The sequence below is a fragment of the Cryptomeria japonica genome, chromosome 3 (assembly GCF_030272615.1).
Source record: "Cryptomeria japonica chromosome 3, Sugi_1.0, whole genome shotgun sequence".
Lineage (NCBI taxonomy): Eukaryota > Viridiplantae > Streptophyta > Pinopsida > Cupressales > Cupressaceae > Cryptomeria > Cryptomeria japonica.
In genome coordinates, this window is record NC_081407.1 from 594,565,779 (window position 1) to 594,588,707 (window position 22,929).

Consider the following 22,929-nt stretch of genomic DNA (forward strand, 5'->3'; position numbering starts at 1 on the left):
CCTGGCAACATGTGCTATTGTGAGAGGAAAACTCCTCTATCTATATCCATATCATTATATCCATAGTAAAGAACTATCGGCCATCGCCTAACAGTTTTATCACAAATATCCATTCAGAACATACTTAGCGTAGTCACTATCTTGGTTTATCCCTATATCTTTTCACCACATCTCACCATGGCTTAGGTAATCACTGTACATATTCACATCGAGAGGTACACTTAGCTAGGGGCAATACTCATCAAAAATTGCAATACGTTCAAGCCATCAAAACTTGTAGCAAACTTAGAACATCATATCCAGCAAAACACTCACACAATCGCAAAGCAAAACATTGATCGCTTAGCATGATTCACAAAATACGATGGATGATTTTTTGAAATATCAAATGTTGCATCTTGCATAAAGTTTTTACTATTTTTGCACTTGAACTTTTTGAATTATTGGATACTCTACATTTTCTCCTCAATGCTTCCAAGCTAGAGAACTTCAGGGGGACTCCAATATTTTCTTAGTTTTCTGTCTGTGAGGTGATCATCTGTACTGTGCAAATACTTGTCTCAAGACATGATTCACCATATCACTGAAGACATGATTCCACTTTACGCATACAAATGGTTTAATCTTGTCTATTTATACACAATCCGCACTTAGGTCGTCTTGGTTCAATTATACCTTGATGCTTGTGCTATTTTGCAAAATCAAACATCATGTAAATTTTTCTTATGTCATTATGGTTCAATTATACCATTATGCTTGTATAAATTTTCAACATATCCCAAAACAAATCAATGCTCAATGATGACACATACAAAGAAAGCAAACAACATGTGGCTATACAAGGATGAAAAATACAGAATGAGGATGCTCAAAATCAATTAGCTGCATATCATTTTACAATTAGCTGCATATCATTTTACAATTAGTTGCATATCATATCATACATCTCATTTTCAAGATACATCTCACTGCATATCATATCATACATCTCATTTTCAAGATACATCTCACAACATATCATATCATACATCTCATTTTCAAGATACATCTCATAGCATATCATATCATACATCTCATTTTCAAGATACATCTCATAGCATCATGCATTATCATATTATATTCATCAAATATTGCAACACATGCATCTATCTAAGCATTACATCCTCATAGAATAAACAAAAGCATATAGAACACATCATTCATAACACATCATATGAAGATCAAAGAAAATGGTGTCATATATATATATATATATCAAAAAATGATCAAATATACAAAATACATCATGTCTGTGCCAAGTACAAAGCAAAACAATGATCACAATACAATGGAGACAATGTCTCTCAAGTATGACTATCTCCTGAGGGCGACGGTCTCGCTGTAGATGTCCCAGCCCCTAGATCTCTAGGTGGATCATGTCTAGACGGCCCCGTCACGCCTTTGCTCTCTGTCCTCGACCCAGTCTCTCGGGATTGACTGGATCTCGACTATGTGAAACTCTACACTCAAGGCTCCCTGGGCACCGCATCCTCGTAATGTCTTCTGTAGTACTCTGCCTCCCAGACTCTCGAAGCCAGCTCTCTTAGGGTGCCTCTCATTGGGCCACCTGTCATCGCTCTCTCCAAAACCTCTGCTCGAGTATCTCGCTCTGTAGTTAGCTGTGTAATCTGATGCTATTGAGCCAACATTTGTGTCTGCAAATGCTCCACTGACAATTGTAGCAATCTAATCTATGCATCCTCCACATGTGTAGGAATCCGCACCTGCAGGGGTACCTGTGAAGGGATACTGCTTGTCCCTCTACCTGTCCTCGATGTTGGTGGAGGTAACACATCTGACCTCCTCCTCTGGGCTGGTCACCGCACATCCTCATAACCTCCCACCGCCGCTATCACCTCCTCAACTTGCTCCTCCTCCCTAGCTCTAATCGCCAAACCCCCTCTCCCTCTATCCACTGGCACCTGTTGCACAACTCTCTCTGCTCGTATTACCCTCACACCACCATCTCCACCCCTCTCTCCTCTCCTCCTCATCTCCAATCTACCACTATCTCCTCGCCAACCTCTACCACCACCTCTATCATCTCCTCCATCCCCTCCTCCTCCATCACCACCTCCCTCATGTACCTCCTCATTGTCATCAAACGCGGGAATCATCTCAGCTGGATCAGATATCCTAGCCATTACCCATGCTATGAAGAGTGTTGCAAACTCATCCGTCATCCCTGCATCAACTATCTCTGGGGCATAATCCCAAATTTGGCCGGCTCCATGAAAGAACTCCTCCACTTCCACTCCACTATCAATCGTTGGCCCCCAATCTCGGATATCATGTCTCCGGCGAGCATAAAAACATGCTCCCTGTGGCATCCCCTGCTATCGACCATACTGTCACAACACCCAGCTATGCAAAAACCTCTTTATAACAAAGGGTGTCTGCCCTATCAGATATCTGGTCATGAAGATATAGGCCATCTCCATCCCATCCTCTGCCCATACCTCACACCCTGTATATGGTCTCCAGACGACTGTATCAATGTCATCCACCACTCTCCTCCAATGCTCTAGTTTTCCCAGCTTACACTGGACAACTATCCCTCTATATCCATAGGCGTATGCACATCCAACAGGCCTATCTCTATCTACCAGTGGCCTTGCTACGGGGATATGCTCCCACGCCCATACCTGAGGCAATGTCACACCAGCTGATAAACTGTCGTAACCCAGGTACACTACCTCATGCAAATCCCTGTATAAATGGGCTAGCATAGCCGACCCCCATGCAAATCGGCGACCTTGCATCACCATATCCTCCAGCACCAATCCCCATCCCATTGACAGTCCCTTTGACCTACAGTCGGGACATAGAAACCCACCAATGAAACCTGCTAAGACTGCTGGCAGAGGAGCGTAATCCAAATCCAAAAATTCCTGCCAGGGGATCTCATACCCACAAATAGTGTCATCTTGAAAAATCTAGTGTAGTGCCTCAATCCCACCCTCCTCTGTCTGCTCGTAGAGAAGCAGTGCACCTACTACAGGAATCCGCAGAATCTGGTAGCAATCCTCAGGCGTCACTGTAATCTCACCTGTCACCAAATGAAAGGTGTTTGTATCATTGTGCCACATCTTTGCCAATGCTGTCAATAAACCCTGGTTTACAATAAACCAAGGCATCTCTAACAAAGAGGTCAAACCACATCTATCAATAATATCTCTGTCTCCCCGTGTCAATCATGGTATCAATGACCACGGTCTCGGAAATCGCTCACGTGACTCTACTACTCCAAGATGCTCCTGTCAAAAACAATGCAAGTCCAATATCAGTTCCCTTATCAACACATGGATATCAAAATCAAAATCATCTCAAAAACTTGAAAACTCTGAACAAATCTAAATCAAGTTTCACATCATATCAAATCATCAAATCATATCAACTTGTAATACAACTCAAGTTTCAAATCATATCAAACTTGTAATACAACTCAAGTTTCAAATCATATCAACTTGTAATACAACTCAAGTTTTCAAATCTTATCAACTTGTAACTCAACTCAAGTTCCATATCAGCTTGTAATACAACTCAAGCTTCGCAATTCATATCCAATAGATTCATACCCAAAACTTAAAAAACATTGAACAAATCTAAATCAAGTTTCACATCATATCAAAATCACATCAAATCTATATCAACTTGAAACATCACAAATCAAATCAAGTTATCTCAGAATTCATATTGGACACACTTATCACATCAATGACAACAGACACAAAGACTCGCAAAAATACACTTATCCCAGTAGACTAGACATCAACCTACAAACTTTTCTCATTCCCGAATCTCACTCTACAAAATTTTTGCCTACATGCGCTAAAACATCCTGTCTATGTGCTAAACTGTTTCTTGTGAGCTAACCTGTTGTCTCCATGCACCACCTGATCAACCCTATGCACTAGAAAAACCCTATGCGCTATCCTTTTCTTCGAATGCGCCCTCTAAAATACCCTTAGTGCTAAGAACCCCTATGCGCTAATCTATCCCCTCTGTGCGCTACACACTTAACCCTATGCACTAGTTCGCACCTACATGCTATCTTGACCTACCCATGCGACCCTCTAGTAGCCCTATGTGCTAGGTTCATTCTATGCGCTACCTGTTTTGCCCTCTGCGCTACCCTGTACACCCAGTGCGCTAACCTAATCTGACGCGCTACCATAACCTAACTATGCGCTAGCCTAAAAATTTCGGACGCTACCCTATTCGCTAAACCCTACGTGCTACGAAATTTTTTCGTATGCGCTACCCTTTTGACCCGATGCGCTAAAACGTAAAATCTGCATGAAATATTCAAAAAATTGCCCAAAATGACAAAATAAAAAATAAAAAAAAGGTCAAAAGGGTCAACTTACTGGTGGTCCATATACAGCGGGCCTCTGATACCTCCGCACGTGCTCGAATTGATGAGTAGAATATGGAATCGACATGTTGACTCTTCTCCAAATGTCACTTTCTCCAAAGTCAACAAGCACAAATGAGATAAGGAATTACTTTTCCCCTTTTATAGGGTAAAAATAAATTAGGGTTCCATAGAGGAACACAAAAATCGGTCGTGGTGTCTCATGCAAACCTACCCAACATCATTATCAGGAGATGAATCAAATTAACACATTCCACATAGACCAAAATTTAAAATGCTATTATCCAAATCAACTCAAATTTTCAAAAAGAAATTGATTCATCTCTTGAGGGGGCATTATCAACATCATTTCTATGAAATCTGGGACATCAAGTATCAAAATTGGGGCATGACATATCTCAAAACGATATAAAAATTGATCATAACTAAATCACGGTGACACATCATTTTCTTTGAATCAACATGTGCACAAATGTCACTTCAAAGAGGGGCAAAATGTAGACGTATAAAAATGATCATATTCCTAAGTGAATATTTTATGTTCATTCCTCTATTTAATTAAATCCAAATTAATTAAATCACCCACATTCCTCTATTTAAATAAATAAATTATTTTATTTATTTATTTAAATTCACTCAACCCCTTTTTACCATTTAATGGGATAAATCATTTTGTTCAATTAAATCCCTTCTCTCCCCTTTTAATTAAATTCACATTTAATTAAATAGTTTACCCCAAATTGAATAAATCTAATTTATTCAATTTCCCAATTTGCAACCAAATTGAAATAAATTAACTTTATTTTAATTAAATTCTATTTTCCTCGTCCACTTGCAAAATCCTACATCTCCCACTTGCATCCTAAACCCTATTTCTAATTTCTTCTAGAAGTCATCTAATCCAAATCAATTAACCTTAAACCCATTCATTATCCCTTTTCCCTAAATTTGATAAGGTCACTTCTCAAATTTGGAGTAAAGTCTTCAAAAGGCATTAAAGCCTTTATCCATTCAACAAGCCAACTTGTTGAATCCCCCCAAATTTGGAAGGACTCTTACAAATTTATCCCCAAAGTCTTCAAACCATTAATGGTTAACTAACCCTTAGTGACATGATTAGAGACTTTTTGCCTAGCTTAACCTCCATCTAACCCAGGGGTCTCATCAAGCATTTATTGCTTTGACCATGGTTATTTCTTTATCCTTTGCACAATAGTTTACCTCTTGGGTAAAAGCTTTATCCAATGGATAACCTTAACCTAACCCTAACCCTTACCCCCTAGGGTAACCATGAAGTCTTCTCAAGCATTTAATGCTTCTTACATCTCCTCTCAACCAACCCTATGTTGCCAGTTGTCACTATTTCATTGGTGAAAATTGTAAACATGGATTGATCAACTTTTAAACTTGACCCTTGATTAACTCTTTCAATCCTGGCCATCCATTGCCCTATTTTTGCTATAAATAGAGCTCTCATTTCTCCATTTTACATCCATGCAAGCTCTTAGTATCATACTTATGCTCAATTTTAAACACATCTAGTCTCTCTTTGCAATAAGAATTAGCTAATGAACATTTTAGACTACTTCTTTTATCATTAGACTAAATCATATAACTAGTATATCATGTTAGGATAGTTTTGCTACTAATATTGTCATCTTATAATCTAGTTTATTGCATTTGTAGAACCATGCATAGATAGGATGCATTCTCATGGTAAAATCAATCAAAAGTGTCCCTCGTTCTCACATTTGTCATCCCTAAACCACTTTGCTGAGTGATTTGAGAGCAAAAACACTGGTTTGAGGGACCTTGTGAGATAGAGAACCATGGAACCAACCTTGGGAAGTTGAGTCATTCTTCATGACTCCATAACTTGCACCAAGAAGTCCTTTGGGTGTGTGAGCAAGCCTCTTTGAAGCTTTGTTTTTCCCATTTTGAGTTTCATAGCCTCGCTTTTCCTGCACACAACTACCACTGGGCATTTGGGTCCACCTTTTGTATGGGTAGAGCTTTTGGCCACTTCTTCCACATCCCTGGAGTCCTCCTCAACCCATTCTTCTTCGCTTTCTAGCAACATTGTAATCCTTGTTTCTACATTTTCCTCCTCACTGTTGCTTTCCTCTAGCATTCCCTCCATCTGCATGTTGTCTTTGAGGCATTCTTCTAGGTGGTGGAGGTAGAATATTTGGTAGGCACTATAAGAAAACCAAACTCCTTTCAATTTCCCCCATATGTTCTTGCAACTCTTTTATTTCTAGTGTCCGCACAAGTAAGAATTTCCAAACTTCCCCTTCACACCCATAAGTCATGTAGTAGTTTTGTGGCATGGGCACCATCAACTTTTTATCAACATTATCCAACATTGCATCAATCTCTCCCAGATAGGCATGTTTGAACAATACATCCTACACCTCAAGATTAGGATGGTAAAACTAAAACGAAGAACAAAATGATAAACAAATGCAAACCATAATTCCTGCTTAAATTTTATTATTCCACGATTGTGTAGCATCCTAAAATTGTGACACTTGCAATTTCGATTATATTTGGGTCTTCACGATGGCAGCGCAATGTTGAACCTGAATGGAGACCCCGAAACCTGCTTGCGACATCAAAAACTGCATATTTCTGCACCTTGGCCTGATCCTTCCTTGCACCCTGCTGTCCCGGGAGGTGGGACCATGGCGCCCAGCACCCTGGTCCCTGGCCATATTTTGGGCCCGGTCTCTTGTTGCGCATCGGGTCTTTAAGTTTGCAATTCAGAAAATAATGTTTTTAGGTCGGCCTAAGGTCAGAAAAATCAGTCTCTCAACCCTAATTGACAAGTATATAAACTACTTTTCCTCTCCTAGAAAGGGAGGAGGAAAAGGAAGAAAATAAGCAAGAGCAAGACGTGGAAGCGATATTAAAACATTCAAACATTCAAGCATTCAAGCATTCCTTCAAGCAGTTGAGTATTCTAAGTCTCCATTCAAGGCTAGGTGTTGCATTCAAGACAAGGATTCAACCATTGAAGAGGAGATCACATACAACATACAACATACATTACACCTTCGCATGTAAGAATACAAACATTCTTACAACAAGGTATTAGTACTTGTTTACATTACAAACATTTACATTTACAGCATTCTCATTTCTTGGTTAATTCCAAAACTGGGGTTTGACCTAAAGGCAAACCCCTAATCCCTAACCCCCCAATCGTCCTCTCTTTTCTGTGTGTAGGTTGCAGGTACGCGGCTGTAATTGAAGATCTGGAATCCTTGTGCAGAGACGAACAGATCCCCCTTCGTTTCGCGGATTTTTCGGAGGAGCGTGTGCACTCCGGGCGCCATCGTCCTGTCAACTTTCGCTCAAATTTGCAGAACAGCATCGTCTCGACATTTTACTGCTAATTCCAGGTCCGTAGCTTCATCCTATATCCCTATCTCTGTTTATAAGTGAATCTTTCCTACTTTACATGCATTCCTAGTTCAATCATTCTATCTACATTCTTTACAAAAGAGGGTATCCTTGATGTCTTAACCCTTGAAACTCATTTAAAATCCAGTCTTGCATTGCGTGGGATTGGATCTTGTGGGTTTCAACCCCTCTTTTGAATGTAAAGTCTCTCCTAAGTGAAAACCGTCAACCCTAGTGACCCTCCTTTCTCTCTCCTTGGAGTGGAGTGGGAGGAACAACTAGGGTTCGATTTTTCCGCTTTACATTTTGGTGAACCTGACGTGAACATCCTAATTCTGATTATTCATGGTTAGATCTGAAAAATTGGCTTCCTTAATTACATTTCCATGTTTGATCTTTTGCAAATTTTAGAGGTTAATTGCATAAAAACCCTAAAATTTTCTTTTTAGTAACTAAGCTTGTGAAATATTTAATTGTTAATGCTTGTTTCAAATCTACCCTTCTATTGCAAATTGTCAATTCATATTTGTGCTTTAATTCTGAAAATTAAGTGGTTAAGTGTCAAAACCCTAATTTTTAAAGCCCTCTTGATTCAACCTTTGACTGATAATTTCATTGATCAAAACACCTCCAAATCGGCTGTAACTTTGGATTCCGCAACAAAATCATAATATCTCTCATCCCTGAAAATTTGGAAAAAAGTTGCTAGGACCATGTGCACCCCGAGCGCCATCGTCCCCGACATTTTTTCTGAAATTTCAGGAGCTAGATCTTACTGTATTTTTCTGCTAAAATCCAGAATCATGGCTGATTTTATCAATTCTAACACTTTCAAAATTAAAGTCAAAGTCGGTCTAGTGATTGCTTGGATTAAGGCTTATAATCATTCAAAAATTGTTGAAATTGAAATTTGTGTTAAAATTGTATTTCTTACTGTCCTAAATCTGAAAAGTGTGTTGGCATTCATTCGAAATTTCAATGCTTTGTTCAAATTTTTGCAGTTTGTGACTTTTGAAATTAAGTGTTTAATTGCATCAACCTTGATTTCCACTTTCAGAATTGAATTTTGCATGAAATTGAGTCAACTTTTAAATTTCAAAGCTTGCACTGCTTTTAGTATCCCCTCTAAAATCATAAAATTCAAAATTTCAGTTTCCCTCTCTTTTTCAAAATTCAAATTTTTGCATTTTTCAACAATTTTGGTAGGGTTCAGCTTTGAGATTGCAACTTTATTTTAGCCTATCTAAAGATTGTAAAATCACTCAATTTTTTCAGATTAGCTTTAAAATCATCATAACTTTCATCCCTGAAAATTTTGAAAAAAGTTGCGAGGACCGTGTGCACTCCGTTCGCCACGGTCCCTGACATTTTTTCTGAAATTTCAGGAGATTGTCCTGATTTTATTTAACAGCTTAAATCTAGGAGATTGGCTGATTTTATTGAAATTTGCTAACCTCTAAAATTCAAAATATTCTCTCTCTCTTTAGTGCATGAGTTTTACAACAATAAGCCCTACTTACACTATTCCCGTTAGACGAAGCCTTAGAATTAAGTCCTTCCAAGGTTTAATTACCGAGGAGATGGAACCTAATTTGAATGGCCTTTTTAACGAGGACATGGGTAATTCCTCTAATCCTCTTAATGATGAAGAATCTCTCCATGAGGTCCCTGTAGAACAACTTTCGAAATTGGATAACCAATTTGATGATTTTCAGCGATGGATGTCTCAAGAATATCCCGATAGTCAAGCTCTTTCATTAATTGAGGGTCTAAAACGTATGGTTCAAAGTGATAAGAATGGAATTGATATTTTGCGTGGTATTGCATACATTGTGGATTCGAATGTGATGCCGATGAAAAGTTGTGCCGAAACCTTAGGTTATACACAACCTCCTACTCAAGTTAATCATTCTATTCCTCTGACGACTTCTATTGCTAGTATACCTACTTTTACATCAAACATAATGACTACTTCAATACAAGACATTCCACCTATGATCACCAGTCATGGGGGCAATCCTTCCTCTTCAATCAACCCTCTTCCTTCATTCAATCCAACTTCTTCATTCATTCCTTCAATGAGTGTTCCTATTATATCTCTACAAATAAACACGATGCAAGGGGGCAATTCATTTAACCATTCCATTCCTCCTTGTAGTGTTCCTCCTTTCCAATCATCTCCTATGACTAACTATCATAGTGTCCCACCACCTTACTCTCAATCAATACCTTCTTTCAACAACATAATACCTCCATCACAATCTAACACGTCTAATATGAACTCTTCGACTGAAGCGACCATTAACAATCTTGCACAAACTATCTCTTCTTTATGGCAATAAATTGCCTCTATGAATCAATCTAAGTTTAGTGTGCCCACATTTGATGTTGCGAGCCCACTTTCTCTTCACATTGTTCGAGCTATTCCCCCTAAACATGTTGAAATCCCGCAGTTGGAGCTTTATAATGGTAAGGGTGATCCTCTAACACATGTTAAGACCTTTCAAACAATATGTACTGATTTTGCTTATGACCAAAGGTTGCTTGCAAAACTGTTTACTAGAACATTAAGAGATAAAGCCCTACAATGGTATTGCTCGTTGCCTTCTTATTCTATTACTTCTTTCGAACAACTTGCAAATGCTTTTATTCAACAATTTCAAAACAATATAAGTCCTAAAGTTACTTTGATTGATTTAATGCATTGTAAACAAGGTGTTAAAGAAAAAGTGACTGATTTCATTGGTAGATATAAGCATTTGTATGCTCAGATTTCTTTTCCAGTACTTGACAATGATATTCAAAGAATCTTTATTTCTAATTTACAAAAAGATATTAGAGAAAAACTTATGTTTTATGAGTTTACTTCTTTCAAACAATTGTGCGCAACTCTTCACAATTATCAACTGACTGTGAGTCAAATGGAACAAGCAAATCCTATGCCTCCGAGTGATAAGGGTGATAGTAGTCAACAACCATTTGGGAAGTTTAAACCGAATAGAGAGGTCATTAAGTTCAATGAAAACATCATCAACAACAATGTGAATGCAGCATCAGGTGTGCCTCCTATTTCTAAGTTTTTCAAGAAAGAAAGAAAGTTTACTCCTTTGAATGAATCATTGCATAGTATTATGAATAAGTTATTGGAACAAAATGTGCTTACTCTTCCTCCTATAAGGCAAATAGATCCCGCAAATATTAATTCACCCTATTTTGATAATAAATCTTTTTGTCAATTTCATCGTCAACCTGGGCATGATACTGAAAAATGTTTTGCTTTAAAGGGTAAAATTCAAGATTTCATTGATAATAATACTATCTCTGTTTCTGGTGTGAATGATAAAGGCAACACATCTGTAGCTCCTCCTAACCAAAATCTTCAGATTTTTACTGATCCATTACCTTCTCATACCTCTAATGTGATTGATACTAATGATTCCTCTATCTCACCTGATGATCTTGTGTCTATGACTCCGAATGTGATTAACTTTGTAGAGCAGCAGAAAATCCCTAAAGAACCTTCCATCACATTTGATTCCAGTGAAACTATCAGGGCACCTGATGGTCCTTTATATATAGTTGCAAAAGTCAAGAATACACCTTGCCGTGGAGTGTTTATTGATCCTTCTTGTATGGTTAATGTCATTACTGAAGAATTTCTTTTTACTTTGCAATTGAATCAAGTGATCTATGACGAAACAAATGTGGTTGTGAAACTATTTGATGCATTTTCTTCTCCTGCAATTGGTTCTATTACATTACCTATTGAGGTCCATAACAAGTACCTTGATGTAGACTTTGCTATTATTCCATCATCCGAACAATTTTGTCTGAAGCTAGGCTACCCTTGGCTATCTTCCATGAAAGCTATTGCTTCTCCTATTCACAAGTGTTTGAAATTTCCCCATAATGGTGAAATTGTTACTATCAATCATAGCCTCTTTAAACCATCTAAAAGAACTTCTAGCGTTCCTATTGATTATTTTTGGCCTAAACAATTCCAATCCCTTCCACCGCAGAGTGATCATCTTTTTAAATCTTATCAAAAGTGGAAAAAAGATATGATCCTATCTCTAAGTGAACCTAGAACACCCAAACTTGACATTCCTATCATTCTTGAGAAGGAAGTTCTTCCTTTGAAAGATAAAACTAATGTCTTCCCTCAAGAAAATTCCCAACCCATCCCTATGAATGTGACTACGTCTATGACTAATAAACTTTCTAAAGGTAGACCTATACCTCCTCGTCATGATGGACTTGGTCTCCTTCCTAAACCAAATATTCCTCCTTTATATGGTGCAGTTCCTCCTCCTTCCTCTTATAGAGAGAAGAGACCTTCCTGTTCTCCTATTGTTCAACCTAAGAGACCACAACCTAAACACCCAAGTGATAAGGATGAGAACATTCCTCCTCACTCTTCTCAACTTCCTACTAAGACTAGACAAAATCGTTCTGCACGTGAACGCCGATGAAAGCATCGTCTTAGAGCTCAGGCAACTGCTTCTCAAACTTTGCAATCCCCAAAAACACCTTCAGCTAGTATTATTCCATTTTCTCCTCAGCCGAAAATTGAGCCAAAATCTCCTAAACATAAGATGCATGATGGTCTTGATCCTGTGCGAGTTAAAGATCCTATTTTTATAAATCTTGATGATGATATAGATGAAAATGTTATTCATGATGAAAATGTTACTCCTATTCATTCTGATAGTGAATATCAATACGTTGATGTTGATAACCATTTATCTAATGAATTTTTTAAAGCACTTATCCTAGCTCCTAGACAAGAACAAAGTGGCGTGGAACATGAACATAGCCCTTGTTTGGATCTTGTGATAGCTCCATCTGCTGTGTTGGATGTTCCTCCTCTAGCGTGTTTCCTACGTTCCCGAAATATTGATTAGCAAGATCGGGGGGTGGATGACGTGCTAGACTAGTTTCATTAGCATAGCAGACTCTCTCCTCCTCTCTTGATCTCTTTTGTTACTTCTTCTATGTGTTATTCTCATTCTTCTATTTGTTGTCCTTAGTGTTGTCTACTTGAGGATGATGCAAAGCATTGAGATCTCTTGGTCTCTCTCATGTTGACTCAAAAGACACATGTGTTCCCTTCTTCTAGGTGACCTTCCTTGATTGGGGAATGAAGAACAATTATGCATACATACATATGATATACATGAATTATCATACAGCATACTGACCCCAAGGAAAGCAAAGTCACCTCGTGCTTTGTGTTTTGTGTCTATTATCCTTGGGTTTATCTCACACTTGGGGGCTAAATCCTTGTGATAACGTGCTCCTTTCCCTTCTCATTTCTTATATGTATCACTACCTTAAAGCAATCACCCCCGATGAGGTGTGTGGGATCACTTTAACATAGGGGGCATACACCCCGTCCATATCTCTTCAAGATACTTGAAAGTTTCTTGGCGAACTTAGCTTTGCCTTGAAAATTTTTGGTGCTTTTCTTGCATGACTCATAGTGAGGGAACCTTACTACTGACAGTCATGGTTCTCCCTTGTGATCTTCCCTTTTACTTTGTCAATCGAAGTCGTAAGATCCTTAGTCCACTGGGGGCTTGGTGTATCTTGCCTCCTTGACGTGGTGAAAGTCTTTCAACATTGTTTCGTTGTACTTTACCGGAAGTATGGGCGTACGCTTATACTCCCGCTAAAGTGGGGGCTAAATGAAGCGTCCTAAAATTGTGACACTTGCAATTTCAACTACATTTGGGTCTTCATGATGGCGGCGCAATGTTGAACCTGAATGGAGACCCCGAAACCTGCTTGCGACATCAAAAACTGCATATTTCTGCACCTTGGCCTGATCCTTCCTTGCACCCTGCTGTCCCGGGAGGTGGGACCATGGTGCCCAGCACCCTTGTCCCCCAGGACCATGGCGCCCAGCGCCCTGGTCCCTGGCCCTATTTTGGGCCCAGTCTCTTGTTGGGCATCGGGTCTTTAAGTTTGCAATTCGGAAAATAATGTTTCTAGGTCAGCCTAAGGTCGGAAAAATCAGTCTCTCAACCCTAATTGACAAGTATATAAACTACTTTTCCTCTCCTAGAAAGGGAGGAGGAAAAGGAAGAAAATAAGCAAGAGCAAGATGCGGAAGTGATATTCAAACATTCAAACATTCAAGCATTCAAGCATTCCTTCAAGCAATTGAGTATTCTAAGTCTCCATTCAAGGCTAGGTGTTGCATTCAAGACAAGGATTCAACCATTGAAGAGGAGATCACATACAACATACAACATACAACATACATTACACCTTTGCATGTAAGAATACAAACATTCTTACAACAAGGTATCAGTACTTGTTTACATTACAAACATTTACATTTACAACATTCTCATTTCTTGGTTAATTCCAAAACTGGGGTTTGACCTAAAGGCAAACCCCTAATCCCTAACCCCCCAATCATCCTCTCTTTTCTGTGTGTAGGTTGTAGGTACGCGGCTGTAATTGAAGATCTGGAATCCTTGTGCAGAGACGAACAGATCCCCCTTCGTTTCACGGATTTTCGGAGGACCGTGTGCACTCCGGGCGCCATCGTCCCGTCAACTTTTGCTCAAATTTGTAGAATAGCATCGTCTCAACATTTTACTGCTAATTCCAGGTGTGTAGCTTCATCCTATATCCCTATCTCTGTTTATAAGCGAATCTTTCCTACTTTACATGCATTCCTAGTTCAATCATTCTATCTACATTCTTTACAAAAGAGGGTATCCTTGATGTCTTAACCCTTGAAACTCATTTAAAATCTAGTCTTGCATTGCGTGGGATTGGATCTTGTGGGTTTCAACCCCTCTTTTGAATGTAAAGTCTCTCCTAAGTGAAAACCGTTAACCCTAGTGACCCTCCTTTCTCTCTCCTTGGAGTGGAGTGGGAGGAACAACTAGGGTTCAATTTTTTCGCTTTACAGATTGGATGTGTGCTCATAACATATTTTTTGATGTTTGATATTTCTCCATGATGTTGATGCAAATGATAATGGATTGATGGATGAAAATGATAAACGATGGGTTGAGTGATAATTCTAGCAGAGTGATGGTATGATTAAGAAAAGGTCCATCATTTGGTCTGAAATGAGGGGCATTAAATAGGAGATGAGAGGAAGGAGAGGGATCTCAAAATGCAACACTTGTTCTCAAAGAAGACAAGTTACATGCCAAAGAGAGCCAAGTGGAAGAAGATTCCACACTTTTCTTCAAAGAGGACAAGTAGCTCAAAGTGAAAAGACATGTGTCCCAAAGGAGGGACACATGTCTTGGGATGGAATGTCATGTGACCTCAAGGACACATGTCTATTTGGGAAATAACCACCCAAATAAAGGAATATCTTCTTAATAAATAGAAAAATTAGTTAGAATGTGCACACATGTGTGAGAGGGGAGGAGGTTAGAAGGGATAGGATAAGGTTGGTTGGAGGGTTGACTAGGCTAGGGAATTTGGTTGGAAGGATATAGTTGGTTAGAATAGGATTGGAAGGAGGTTAGGGAGAAAAGTTGGTTAGAATGTAGGAGACATGTGACTAATTTAAATAATTAATTAATTATTTAAATGGGGAGAGGGTAATTAATTAATTTAGGATTAATTAATTAAAGGAGGTTGCAAAGGCAACATTAATTAATTAGGAATTAATTAATGGGAATAGAATGAAAGGGGGATTAATTAATTAGAAATTAATTAATAGGATAGGATGAAAGGAGGATTAATTAATTAAACATTAATTAATAGGATAGGATGGAAGGGGGATTAATTAATTAGAAATTAATTAATTCAAAGGGATTGGAAGGGGAGAATTAATTAATTATATTAATTAATTCAAGGGATGGGCTATTTAATTAAGATATTTAATTAATTAAATGGCCAAGGGAAATAAATTTGATTAACCAAATTTAAGTCTCTACAGTTTTCCCCTCTTCACAGTGGCGCTAGAATAGCGTTGGTGCGAAGACAATAAGACACTTATGAGAGCAAAAAAAAGGGGAGCGAGAAAATGTCCCAGGTGAACGAAGTAATGGTTAGGGATGCCCCCTCAAGAGGGTGCATGGGGAAAAAGGAACCAAGCGACGTCTTGAAAGAAACAGTGCCCTAGTGGACAGGATTGAAGAGAAGAGGCAGAACAGGAAGGGGAGAAAAAAAAATGGAAATGCAATGGATGATATGGATGAAATGGTCATGGAGCTCGAGCACCCGCGAAATAGGATGCCATGTAGTGAGCACTTATTTTGATTTAGGAATGTATGTGAGTCACCAAGGTAAGGAATTAGGGTGGAATTTCACAGCCAATGCATGGACTGACACATATAAACAGACACACAGGCTAATCTAGAACCACACAAAGTTACAGAGACCCTGCAGGCAATAGTGCTAGAAGAACCTCAAGTAGAATATATGCCCCAATGTAACATGAGATGACAAAGACCTCATGAGGGTACAACAAGGGACACATCCAAAAGACACACCAATCAAAACCAAAAGCAACAAGATCACATCCTAAGCCTTGTTATTCCTAGTGTACCATGATATAAAAGATCGTGGTGGCCAAGAGGAAACAGAGCCCTCGAGAGCTTAAAAATGGTAAACAAAGATAAAAAGGAATCACACCCAATATGGGTCTTAGATGTCTTTTGCCAAAAGGATAATTGATTGGATGAGGATAGGATGATGTCTGACTTGAGGAAGGATACATCCTGCACAGACTAATGATGGGTGTTGGTGAGAAGGATACATCTCAGAACAACACCAGGATAAAATACTAATGGTGGTCAACAAAAGGATCAGATGGGACCATGATGACAAAGATTCTCTAGGATGATTGTTGAAGAACCAACTGATGGGATATGATCTTGAAGGATAGGACCGACAAATGCCTATGTATAGTGAAACCTATTTACAAGATGTACAAGAGATATGGATGATGGAAGAAGACCCAGGGACAAGCATGATGTTTCCCTAGTGAAGATGAAAAGCCATGAGAGATTGAGGATGATGATTGGGAAGGATACATCTTGTAGACACCTAAAAATGTCTCATTGATCATGTACTAATTATTCCTCTAATTGATTAAATAATTCTTTAATTCTTTAATTAATTTAATTAACTATTTCTTCTAATTTCATATTTCCTCATCATCTTACTAATTATTCTATTTTCTATTTCTATCATCATTTAATCATTTTAACCATTTTCTAATGTTAATTAAATATTTATTATTTAATTAACTCTGATTAATTCCCCAATTTAAATAATCTTTATTATTTAAATAATTCTATTCTTAATTTCTATCTCTAATCATCTAATCATTAACCCTTTTCTAAATATTAATTAAATATTTATTATTTAATTAATTATGATTTAATCCTTTAAATTAAATAATCTTTATTATTTAATCAAGTTCCATTCCTAAATAATAAAATAGTTTCTTTAAATTATTTAATTAAATAATTAATTCTTCTAGTTCTCCAAATTCTAATTTCATTTAATTAATTCTTCTAATTTCTTCCAAATTCAATTACATGTGCATGATTTCAAAAACCAAATTGAAAATCAAAGTCAAGTTCTAAATATATTCAAATACTAAATTGAATTTAAGATAAATTCAATTATTTGAATAAATCTCATGCAAAGATTAAATTGAAAATCTAAGTTAAAGTGCAAGCACATGCTAAATTAATTAATTCAATCAATCAATTAATTAATTCAATTATCTCTTCAATTCCTATTTCCATCTTTTAGTTAACTTTTTCTAAATAAAGCTTTCTTTGTCATCAATTAATTAATTAAATCATTTATCTCTCCAGTCTCTATTTTCATCTTCTAGTTCTCTTTGTCATTTTCTTTATTTCCTCCAATCATCCTTTTTCTTCCCCAATTAGCTTTTTCTCAATCAGTTGACTCTATTAATCTATTTAATCTATTTTGTTTCACCTCTAAATCAACAGTTCAACTATCAATCAGCATGTGAGCTCACCTGAGTTCCACCTCTTGATCAATTTGTTCCACCTTTCAATCAATCTTCTCCAAAAAACTATAAATTGAACATCCAATCTCCATTTTCAATCCTCCTCAATCTTGGACATTTTCTCTGAATCACAAACTTTGAATCTTTGTGTCACTTGCAGGTTGCCAGTGCAATATCTGAGAGCCATCATACCACAAAGAAGAGAAGAGCAATGGAAGCTATATGCGATCTTGGAATAGGGAGTTTTATTGAATGATTTTAATTCCTATTTGTTTGATATTGCATTATTTCATTGTCTGTTTGTTAGAATTCTTTGATTAGATAGGGATTCATGATTTCCCTTTGATTCTAATTGAATACTTGTTTTTAAGATGAATTTTACTTGCACACATTTTGGTGAACTCGACGTGAAACACAACTAATTTACCTTCTCTATTCTCTGTGTAATTTTTGCAGGTCGTACGAGTTTTTGCATTTTTTTTACAGATTTTGCATGGATTTCGAGAACATATTTATGCATCACGCAATCGTATAGACAACGCTACGCATTCGACCCCTTGGGGTCACGCATTCGATCTGACAGGGTCACACAATCGCCCTTTCCAGATGACGCATTCGCAGGGAAAAATATTGTTTGGTTGTTTTTATTTTCATATCCTTTTTAAAATTGAGTTAATCTAGAAACAGGTTACTTCTATCGCATGATTTTATTATAATAGTTTATGGCACGAAAGGTACCATTCCGGATTTCAGGTGCAAGAAGGACAAAGGAACAAAGAAGACAAGCCAAATGCTATCAAAGGGTTCTCCAAGCAAAAAAACAGATACAAGATTCAGAAGATCAACTAGCCTTTGATAGATATAACAACTTAGTTCTTTCTTATCAAGTTAAATATGATCTAATCAATATTGAATGGATGATGAGAGATTTGGCTAGGGCCTCACAATTGGTTTTGCAGGTTTCTAATCAGGTTTAGATTTTTATTTATTTTGTTGTTTGCCTGTCTGTCACGCAATCACCCCGTTATTATTACGTAATCAATCTATTATCGTCATGCATTCGGGCTGTCAGAATTATGCATACGCTATGTTGTGTTTACGCACTTGATATGTCAGTATCACACAATCGCGCAGGTATTGTCAGGCATTCACTTCTGTCAAATTTTGATTTTTTGTCTTCTGTTGATTTGATTTTACTACTAATCTCATGTTTGCAACCTGTGGCAAATTTACAGAAAGGATTGGATTAGTATTAGATCAATTGAATGCATAATCTCACACTTTGTCTTTTGGTGCTTAAAATCAATAACAGTTAAAATGGACATGCATGCATAATCTCACACTTCATCTTTTGGTGCTTAAAATCAACAACAGTTAAAATGGACATGCATGCATAATCTCACACTTCGTCTTTTGGTGCTTAAAATAAACAAATGGTAAAAATTGATATGCATGCCTTCATATTTCAATTTGGTGTTTAAAATGGACATGCACATGCGTATTCAACACCTCAATTTGGGTTATAAAATGAACGTGAATCAGGTTGCATTAGATTAACTCATATTTGTTTTTCTTAAGGTAAAGAATTTTTATTGTGTTTGGGTTGGACCTACTGTTGCATTAACTAAATTTCCACCCAGCTTCGAAGTCTTGGGAGAAAGGAAGGAGGTGACAACGACATCCAATTTTATTTTATTCCACATAGTGAGGGGTATCTTTGACTGGGGATTTCATCACCCCACAGAGGTACTTCGAATTGGGATGCGTTGGGGATATCATCTCTCCCAGTGTACTCTCGAGCGGGTTTTTTGAGCCACTATATAAATATACTAGTCAGGTGACTAGAGTGTTGAGTGAATTCAATGTATGTGGGGGCCTTCCCTGCACCGATAAGCTCAACTAAAGTCTTAAGTGGATTGCTCTGAGAATTTGTCGTTGGATCGGGACCCCTCCAAACCTTATACTACGAACCAATTTAGTTGCCCAAAATCCTACATTCAGTGATTCCGGGAGTGCGGATCGTACCCCATAGATACCCCTCATGTACCAAACATTATGAGATAGAAATCCCTCAGTGATAAGATCTTCGTATCTTCGGGTAAGAGAGACGGGCATGCCCAAGAAGTGTGTGCTGTGGAGTGGAGCCAGTGCTGCCAGAATCTCTATCTGTCCATCTTGTTTCGGTATTTTGCTGCGGGGGCCTCATTGAATGGTGCCCACTTTCCAGCCTAAGATTGTATTCTGTGCTTTTTTATGTATCGTTGTGTCAGACCAGTATTGAGTCAGTCCTTTGGGCTATTTCAGGCCCTATCCTACGTATCTCTAAATTATTTAAGATTGTGTGAAAATTGAGTCATACACCTATATCTACCTCCAAATAATTATTCTTAGACTTGGAAAACCATAAAACTTGTCCTACACATGGAATTATTGAAAACAAAGTCCATATTTGAAACGTCAAAACTCAAAAGTTTATACACTTGTGACCATAGGTAGTCCTTGCACAGTCCTCATTTACATCCTCATTATCATCCTAAGTCCTTGCATAGTCTTCATTTACATCCTTATTATCATCCATAGTCCTTGCATAGTCCTCATTTACATCCTTATTATCATCCTTAGTCCTTTCAATGTCCTCATTTATGTCCTCTTATCGTCCCAAGTCCTTGCATAGTCCTCATTTACATCCTCATTATCGTCCTAAGTCCTTGAAAAGTCCTCATTTACATCTTTTTATCATCCTAAGTTCTTGCATAGTCCTCATTTACATCCTCATTATCATCCTAAGTCCTTACATAGTCCTCATTTACGTCCTTATTATTGTCCTTAGTCCTTACATAGTCCTCATTATCGTCCTAAGTGCTTGCATAGTCCATATATAGTCCTCATTATCATCCTTGTATACGTCCTTGTCTAGACCTCATATACGTCTATCTTAGTTCTTCATCAGTTGTATAATCATCCTAGAAAGTCATACCCTAAACATCTAAAACACAGTCAGAGGATCGATCAAACTTAACCTCAACTCAAACAAGTTTGCCAAGTTCAATCAAACATTGTCACATTTGATGCAAGAGCATCTAGGAACATACCAAGGCAACCAAATGGTCAAAACATGAATGAAGGCTCAAGGAATTCTATAAAGGTCAATTGGGACATTTTGATGCCAATAATGGCAATTTATAATGATCAATATGATTTTAGAGTTAAATGTCCTGAAGGTCCTGATAAGGACTTTAGGACCAAATATTATGTAAGGGAGGCCAATAGTGCCTAAATGGGATTTGGATGGTTGGATAAAGTTTTTTCAGATCCTAGGAGTAATAAAACATCAAGTTTGATAGGTTAGACTTTAAAATATTCAATAAATTGTAAGTTAGAAATTCAAATTTTTGAATTCTAACGGTTAGTTGTTTTTAAGTGGGAAAATAGATTTTAGAGTCTAAACAAGTCTATAATGACAAATAACTAATATAGGCCAGTTTGGATGGTTGAAATACACCTTATATATGTTGGACAAAGTGAGAAATGGGAGAATGGTTGTATTTGCACGGATTGCATCATTGAAAGGCAATAAAAACTCATTTTCTTGCATTTTAACGTCTCTTTTGATGATTCATTGATCAAGTATCACTTGTATGAACTGGAAATAGAACTTTAAAGTTATTTTGATTCATTTACATCCATTCCTATTTCTGTTTCAGATTTATTTGACTGATTGGCCTCTTGAAAGGCTTGTTTTGACATTGTTTTAAGAGCATGGGATAAGGATTCATTCCAAAACTGTACTTACTGTGACTTGGAATGAATCCCTAAGTTGTATCATATCATGCTAACACTAAATATGCAGGATTGACAAGAAATTGCAGGGTGATCTCTCAGAAAGTGGATTTGAAGGTGTGAAGAGGGTGTGGGAAATGAGGCTAAGGTATAGAAGCCACTAAAGTAGCCATTGGAGGGATAGTTTTTATGACTGGAATTGTTAGAGGGCATCAAGGAGATAGTGTTCCATCATTTTTTTGCTCAGATAAGTGATGACATGTGGGAGATTGACCAAGCCCTAGTTTTTAGGGGTTTTGAGGCCTAATTTGGGGCTTTCATATTTTCAGGAGTCATAGAGTCAAATTGACACCCAAATTTTTTTATTGGGACCATATACAAATACTTTACAAAGTTGTGGAGTGATTGGAGGTTTCGGGTTGGTAGTTCCTTTGTAAATGCACCCATTTTTGTGAGTAAAAAGTGTCTCAGTCAGCCATTAGAGAGATTTGGTACAAAACATCACCTATTTTAATTTTGGTAAGCTATTGTAGCATCCTAAAATTGCAACACTTGCAATTTTGACTGCATTTGGGTCTTCACGATGGTGATGCAACACGGAACCTGAATGGAGACCCCGAAACTTGTTCATGACATCAAAAACTGCATTTCTCAGCACCCTGGCCTGATCCTCCTTGCACCCTGCTGTCCCAGGAGGTGGGACCATGGTGCCCAGTGCCCTGGTCCTTTAGGACTAGGGTGCCCAGCGCCCTGGTCCCCCAGGACCATGGCGCCCAGCGCCCTGGTCCCCCAGGACCATGGCGCCCAGCGCCCTGGTCCCTGGCCCTATTTTGGGCCCGGTCTCTTATGGGGCTTCGGGTCTTTAAGTTTACAAATTGGAAAATAATGTTTCCTGGTCGGCCTAAGGTCGGGAAAATCAGTCTATCAGCCCTAATTGACAAGTATATAAACTACTTTTCCTCTCCTAGAAAGGGAGAGAAAGAGGAGGACATATGTGTGCAAAGGCGCGAAAGCGATATTCAAACATTCAAGCATTCAAGCATTCCTTCAAGCAATTGAGCATTCTAAGTCTCCATTCAAGGCTAGGTGTTGCATTCAAGACAAGGATTCAACCATTGAAGAGGAGATCACTTACAACACATTACATACAACATACATTACACCTTCGCATGTAAGAATACAAACATTCTTACAACAAGGTATCAGTACTTGTTTACATTACAAACATTTACATTTACAGCATTCTCATTTCTTGGTTAATTCCAAAACCGGGGTTTGACCTAAAGGCAAACCCCTCATCCCTAACCCCCCAATCATCCTCTCTTTTCTATGTGTAGGTTGCAGGTACGCGGCT